This window comes from Triticum aestivum, chromosome 5A (genome assembly GCF_018294505.1).
Source record: "Triticum aestivum cultivar Chinese Spring chromosome 5A, IWGSC CS RefSeq v2.1, whole genome shotgun sequence".
NCBI lineage: Eukaryota > Viridiplantae > Streptophyta > Magnoliopsida > Poales > Poaceae > Triticum > Triticum aestivum.
This window is the reverse complement of record NC_057806.1, coordinates 405,608,485-405,614,854: the sequence shown is the minus strand read 5'-3', so window position 1 is coordinate 405,614,854 and position 6,370 is coordinate 405,608,485.

The following is a 6,370-nucleotide window of genomic DNA, read 5'->3' as shown; positions in this document are numbered from 1 at the left end:
TGATGGTCGTAAGGCTGTTAGGTACATATGGATTTTAAAAGGAAGACGGATAATGATGGTAAGTATCAGCATTAAGAAAGCTCGACTTGTCGTTAAGATGTTTTCCAACAAGTTCAAGGAGTTGACTACGATGAGACTTTCTCACTCGTAGTGATGCTAAGAGTCTGTTGGAATTATATTAGCGATTACTGCATTATTTATGAAATCTTGCAGATAGGATGTCAAAACATTGTTTCCTCGATGTTTTTGAGGAAAGGTTGTATGTGGTACAAACCGAAAGGTTTTGTCAATCCTGAAAGATGCTAATAAGTATGCAAAGCTCCGGCAATCCTTCTAGGGACTGGAGTAAGCATCTCGGAGTTGGAATGTATGCTTTGGTGATGATCAAAGATTTTGGGTTTATACAAAGTTTATGAGAAACTTGTATTTCCAAAGAAGTGAGTGGGAGCACTATAGAATTTCTGATGAGTATATGTTTTTGACATATTATGGATCAGAAATGACGTAGAATTTCTGGAAAGCATATAGGGTTATTTGGAAAGTATTTTTCAATGGAAAGCCTGGATTAAGCTACTTGAACATTGAGCATCATGATCTATAAGGATAGATAAAAATGCTTAATGGTACTTTCAAATGAGCACATACCTTGACATGATCTTGAAGGTGTTCAAGATGGATCAGTCAAAGAAGGAGTTCTTGCCTGAGTTGTAAGGTATGAAGTTAAGACTTAAAGCTCGACCACGACAGAATAGAGAGAAAGGACGAAGGTCGTCCCTTATGCTTAAGACATAGGCTCTACAGTATGCTATGCTGTGTACCGCACCTGAAGTGTGCCTTGCCATGAGTCAGTCAAGGGGTACAAGAGTGATCTAAGAGTGGATCACAGGACAGCGGTCAAAGTTATCCTTAGTAACTAGTGGACTAAGGAATTTTCTCGATTATGGAGGTGGTAAAAGAGTTCGTCGTAAAGGGTTACGCCGATGCAAACTTTGACACTAATCCAGATTACTCTAAGTAGTAAACTGGATTCGTATAGTAGAACAGTTGTTTGGAATAGCTCCAAATAGAACGTGGTAGCTGCATCTAGGAGATGACATAGAGATTTGTCAAGCACACACGGATCTAAAAGGTTCAGATCCGTTGACTATAACATCTCTCACAAGCATAACATGATCAAACCCAGAACTCATCAAGTGTTAATCACATGGTAATGTGAACTAGATTATTGACTCTAGTAAACTCTTTGGGTGTTAGTCACATGGGGATGTGACCTTGAGTGTTAATCACATATCGATGTGAACTAGATATATTGACTCTAGTGCAAGTGGGAGACTGTTGGAAATATGCCCTAGAGGCAATAATAAATTAGTTATTATTATATTTCCTTGTTCATGATAATTGTTTATTATCCATGCTAGAATTGTATTGATAGGAAACTCAGATACATGTGTGGATACATAGACAACACCATGTCCCTAGTAAGCCTCTAGTTGACTAGCTCGTTGATCAATATATGGTTACGGTTTCCTGACCATGGACATTGGATGTCGCTGATAACGGGATCACATCATTAGGAGAATGATGTGATGGACAAAGACCCAATCCTAAGCCTAGCACAAGATCATGTAGTTCGTATGCTAAAGCTTTTCTAATGTCAAGTATCATTTCCTTAGACCATGAGATTGTGCAACTCCCGGATACCGTAGGAGTGCTTTGGGTGTGCCAAACGTCACAACGTAACTGGGTGGCTATAAAGGTACACTACAAGTATCTCCGAAAGTGTCTGTTGGGTTGGCACGAATCGAGACTGGGATTTGTCACTCTGTGTAAACGGAGAGGTATCTCTGGGCCCACTCAGTAGGACATCATCATAATGTGCACAATGTGATCAAGGAGTTGATCACGAGATGATGTGTTACGGAACGAGTAAAGAGACTTGCCGGTAACGAGATTGAACAAGGTATCGGGATACCGACGATCGAATCTCGGGCAAGTATCGTACCGCTAGACAAAGGGAATTGTATACGGGATTGATTAAGTCCTTGACATCGTGGTTCATCCGATGAGATCATCGTGGAACATGTGGGAGCTAACATGGGTATCCAGATCCCGCTGTTGGTTATTGACCGGAGAGTCATCTCGGTCATGTCTGCATGTCTCCCGAACCCGTAGGGTCTACACACTTAAGGTTCGGTGACGCTAGGGTTATAGAGATATTAGTATGCGGTAACCCGAAAGTTGTTCGGAGTCCCGGATGAGATCCCGGACATAATGAGGAGTTCCGGAATGGTCTGGAGGTAAAGAATTATATATAGGAAGTGCTATTTCGGCTATCGGGACAAGTTTCGGGGTCACCGGTATTGTACCGGGACCACCGGAAGGGTCCCGGGGGTCCACCGGGTGGGGCCACCTGCCCCGGGGGCCACATGGGCTGTAGGGGGTGCGCCTTGGCCTACATGGGCCAAGGGCACCAGCCCCTAGAGGCCCATGCACCAAAGGGACAAGAGGAGGGGAGAATCCTAAAGGGGGAAGGCACCTCCGAGGTGCCTTGGGGAGGACGGACTCCTCCCCCCTTTGGCCGCACCCTTCCTTGGAGGAAAGGGCAAGGCTGCACCCTCCCCCTCTCCCTTGGCCCTATATATAGTGGGGGGAAGGGAGGGCAACCAAACCTAAGCCCTGGCGCCTCCCTCTCCCTCCCATGACACATCTCCCTCCTCCCGCAGCGCTTGGCGAAGCCCTGTTGGAATCCCGCTACTTCCACCACCACGCCGTCGTGCTGTTGGATCTCCATCAACCTCTCCTTCCCCCTTGCTGGATCAAGAATGAGGAGACGTTGCAGCTCCGTACGTGTGTTGAACGCGGAGATGTCGTCCGTTCGGCGCTAGGATCATCGGTGATTTGGATCACGACGAGTACAACTCCATCAACCATGTTCTCTTAAACACTTCCGCGCGCGATCTACAAGGGTATGTATATCCACTCCTCCCTCGTTGCTAGATGACTCCATAGATAGATCTTGGTGACACGTAGGAAAATTTTGAATTTATGCTACGTTCCCCATCACCTTCCTCACTGCTTCCACCTCTGGCCACTTTGTGAACTTGTCGATTGCAACGTACAAGTACTCAAAGCCCCCGACAGCGTGGGGGAAAGGGCCCAGTATATCGAGCCCCCAGACCGAGAATGGCCAGGAGAGAGGGATTGTTTGAAGGGCTTGAGCTGGTTGATGAAGCTTCTTTGAATGGAACTGGCATGCTTCACACTTGGTGACTATTGCCGTCGCATCCTGGAGAGCGGTGGGCCAGAAGAAACCTTGCCGGAACGCCTTCCCGGCAAGGGCCCTTGACCCTATGTGGGAGCCACATATGCCTCCATGTATCTCTGCCAACAGCCCCAGTCCTTCCTCCCGGGGGATGCACTTCAATTTCACGCCGTTTGGCCTTCTCCTGTACAGGACGTCATCGATGAACCGGTACAGGGCGGACCGACGGGCTACTTTCTCCGATTCTTCCTGCTCCTCGGGAAGTTCCCTCGTTTGGAGAATTGGACGGTATGCTGCGCCCATGCCGGAGCCTGAGGCTCCACGGCAAGGACCAAAGGCATGTCTTCCGCCACAGGAGCGGTTGTCTCTACGGCCAGGGTCTGACGCCCCGCTGGATTCAGTTGCTCTTGGGAAGCTCAGCGTCCGCGGCAGTACCCTTGCCGGCGGCCCCGGGGGGCTCGGTAGGACAATACTTGCCGGGACCTGATTTTCTCCGCTTGCTCTGTCCTGCTGATGGATCGACGGATGGTTGAGTTAACCGGAGCAAAAAGGTACCTGGTTCCATAGGTAGCTTGAATGCGGCACGCTTTGACAGGTAATCGGCGATGTCGTTCTCCACTCGGGGGACATGCTCCGCTTGGATACCGTCAAAGCGTTCCTCCAGCTTCCTCACCTCATCTAGGTATGCTTCCATCAGCGGGCTCTGATAATCTTTGTTGACTTGCCTGACAACGAGCTGCGAGTCACCCCGGACGATGAGCTTTTTGAGCCCGAGGTCTGCCGTGATCTGGAGACCGGCAAGCAATCCCTCATACTCGGCGGTGTTATTGGTGGACATCTCCCTGGGGAATTGCATCTGGATCACGTACTTGAGGTGCTCTCCGGTGGGTGCGACGAGCAGCACACTGGCACCGGCGCCTTGCAGTGAGAAGGCTCCATCAAAGTACATGACCCAGTTGCGGTCTGCTTCCTTGCCGGGGAGAGTAGTCTCCTGGATTTCTTCGTTAGGCATCGAGGTCCACTCCGCGGTGAACTCCGCCAAGACTCTGCTCTGAATTGTCGAGGTACTCTCAAACTTTAAGCCGAAGCTTGACAACTCCAAGGCCCATTCCACAATCCTTCCGGTTGCGTCCGGGTTGTGCAGTATCCATTGCAACGGGAGGCGGGTGACGACAGTGATCTTGTGGGCCTGGAAATAGTGACACAGCTTCCTCGAGGCCATGAGGAGGCCGAAGAGCAATTTTTGCACACCGGAATACCTTGACCTAGCCCCCTGCAAGAGGGAGCTGACAAAGTAAACCGGGTGCTGCATCATCTTTTTCTTGGGCACCACTTCACTCGACCATGCGGGCATCGCCTTGGCGGCACCAGACTCTTCCGGGGGCCGCGCCTTGTCGGCACCAAGCCCTGCCGGGGGAATCTTGGGCTCGCCATCCGCTGGTCCTGCCGCCATTGCTGCCTCCTCGTCGACCTCCCTCTATGCCACTAGTGCGGCGCTGACCACTTGATTTGTCGCTGCCAGATACAGCAGCAACGGCTCTTGTGGTTTAGGCGCAACTAGTATTGGCGTGGAGGAAAGGTATTTCTTCAAGTCCTGCAGTGCGGCTTTGGCTTATGGGGTCCACTCCATTGGGCCCGCCTTTTTCAAGATCTTGAAAAAGGGAAGGGCACGCTCGGCGGACTTGGAGATTAACCGGCTCATGGCGGCAACGCAGCCAGTGAGCCGACGCACATCCTTGATCCGCTTGGGCGCCTCGATCTGCTCAATAGGCTTGATCTTGTCTGGGTTCGCCTTAATCCCACGTTGTGACATGAAGAACCCAAGAAGCTTGCCGGACAGGACGCTGAAGACGCACTTCTTAGGGTTCAACTTGAGGTTGATCTTGCGCAGGTTGGCAACTATCTCTTCTAGATCTTGCAAAAGAGTCGGCCCGTCCTTGGTTTCGACCACTATGTCATCCATGTAGGCTTCCATATTTCTATAGAGCTGAGGTTCAAAACCAATCTGGACCGCTCTTGCAAACGTTGAGCCATCACTCTTCAACCTGAAAGGCATCTATAAAAAGCAATATGTACCACATGGGGTGATGAATGTTGTCTTCTCTTCATCTTCTCTTGTCATGAAGATTTGGTGGTAGCCTGAGTAGGCATCGAGGAATGATAACAGATCACATCCGGCCGTGGAGTCAACAATCTGGTCGATGTGCGGCAATGGGAAGGGGTCCTTAGGCAAGCCTTATTGATATCTGTGTAATCAATACACAGCCTCCACTTCCCATTCGCCTTGCGCACCACTACCGGATTGGCCAACCACGTCGGATGAAGCACCCCTCTCACCAAACCTGCCGCTTCTAACTTCCTGATCTCCTCTGTGATGAACTCCTGCCTCTCTAGAGCCTGCTTTCTGACCCTCTGCTTGACGGGCCGTGCATGGGGGCAGACAGCTAGGTGGTGCTCAATCACCTCCCTGGGAACACCAGGGATGTCGGACGCTTGCCATGCAAACACATCGACATTTGCCCGTAGGAAGGTGATGAGCTCGCCTTCCTATTTGCTATTGAGGGAGGAGCCTATGATGAAGGCCCCTCCCGTGTCGTCCTCCGCGACGGGCACCTTCTTGGTCCGCGGTGGCTCGGCTGTGGATCTCTTGCTCTTGTCAGCAAAGCTCTTTGGCACGTCCTCAACGGTAGCACAACACCCCGAGGAGGTGCGCTTGCCGGAGTGGGTGCGAGAGGTCTTGCCGGCCTCCTTCTTTCCTCCCGGGCCTTCGGCGGCAGGATCAGGTGCCTTGACGGCAGCTGCTGCAACTGCTTCCCGGTAGAGTTGGTCGGCGCAGATCAGCGCGTCCTTCTTGTCGGAGGGGACGGAGATGATTGTCAACGGCCCGGGCATCTTTAGGATGTTGTAGGCGTAGTGTGATGCCGCCATGAACTTGGCTAGTGCCGGCGGCCGAGGATCCCGTTGTAGGTCTAGGGGATCTCAGCGACGTCGAAGACGATCTTCTCCGTCCGGTAGTTCAACTCTCCTCCAAATGTCACGGGCAGTGTGACCTTTCCCTTTGGATGACTCCTCCCCGGATTGACCCCCTAAAACATGCCCGTTTCCTCG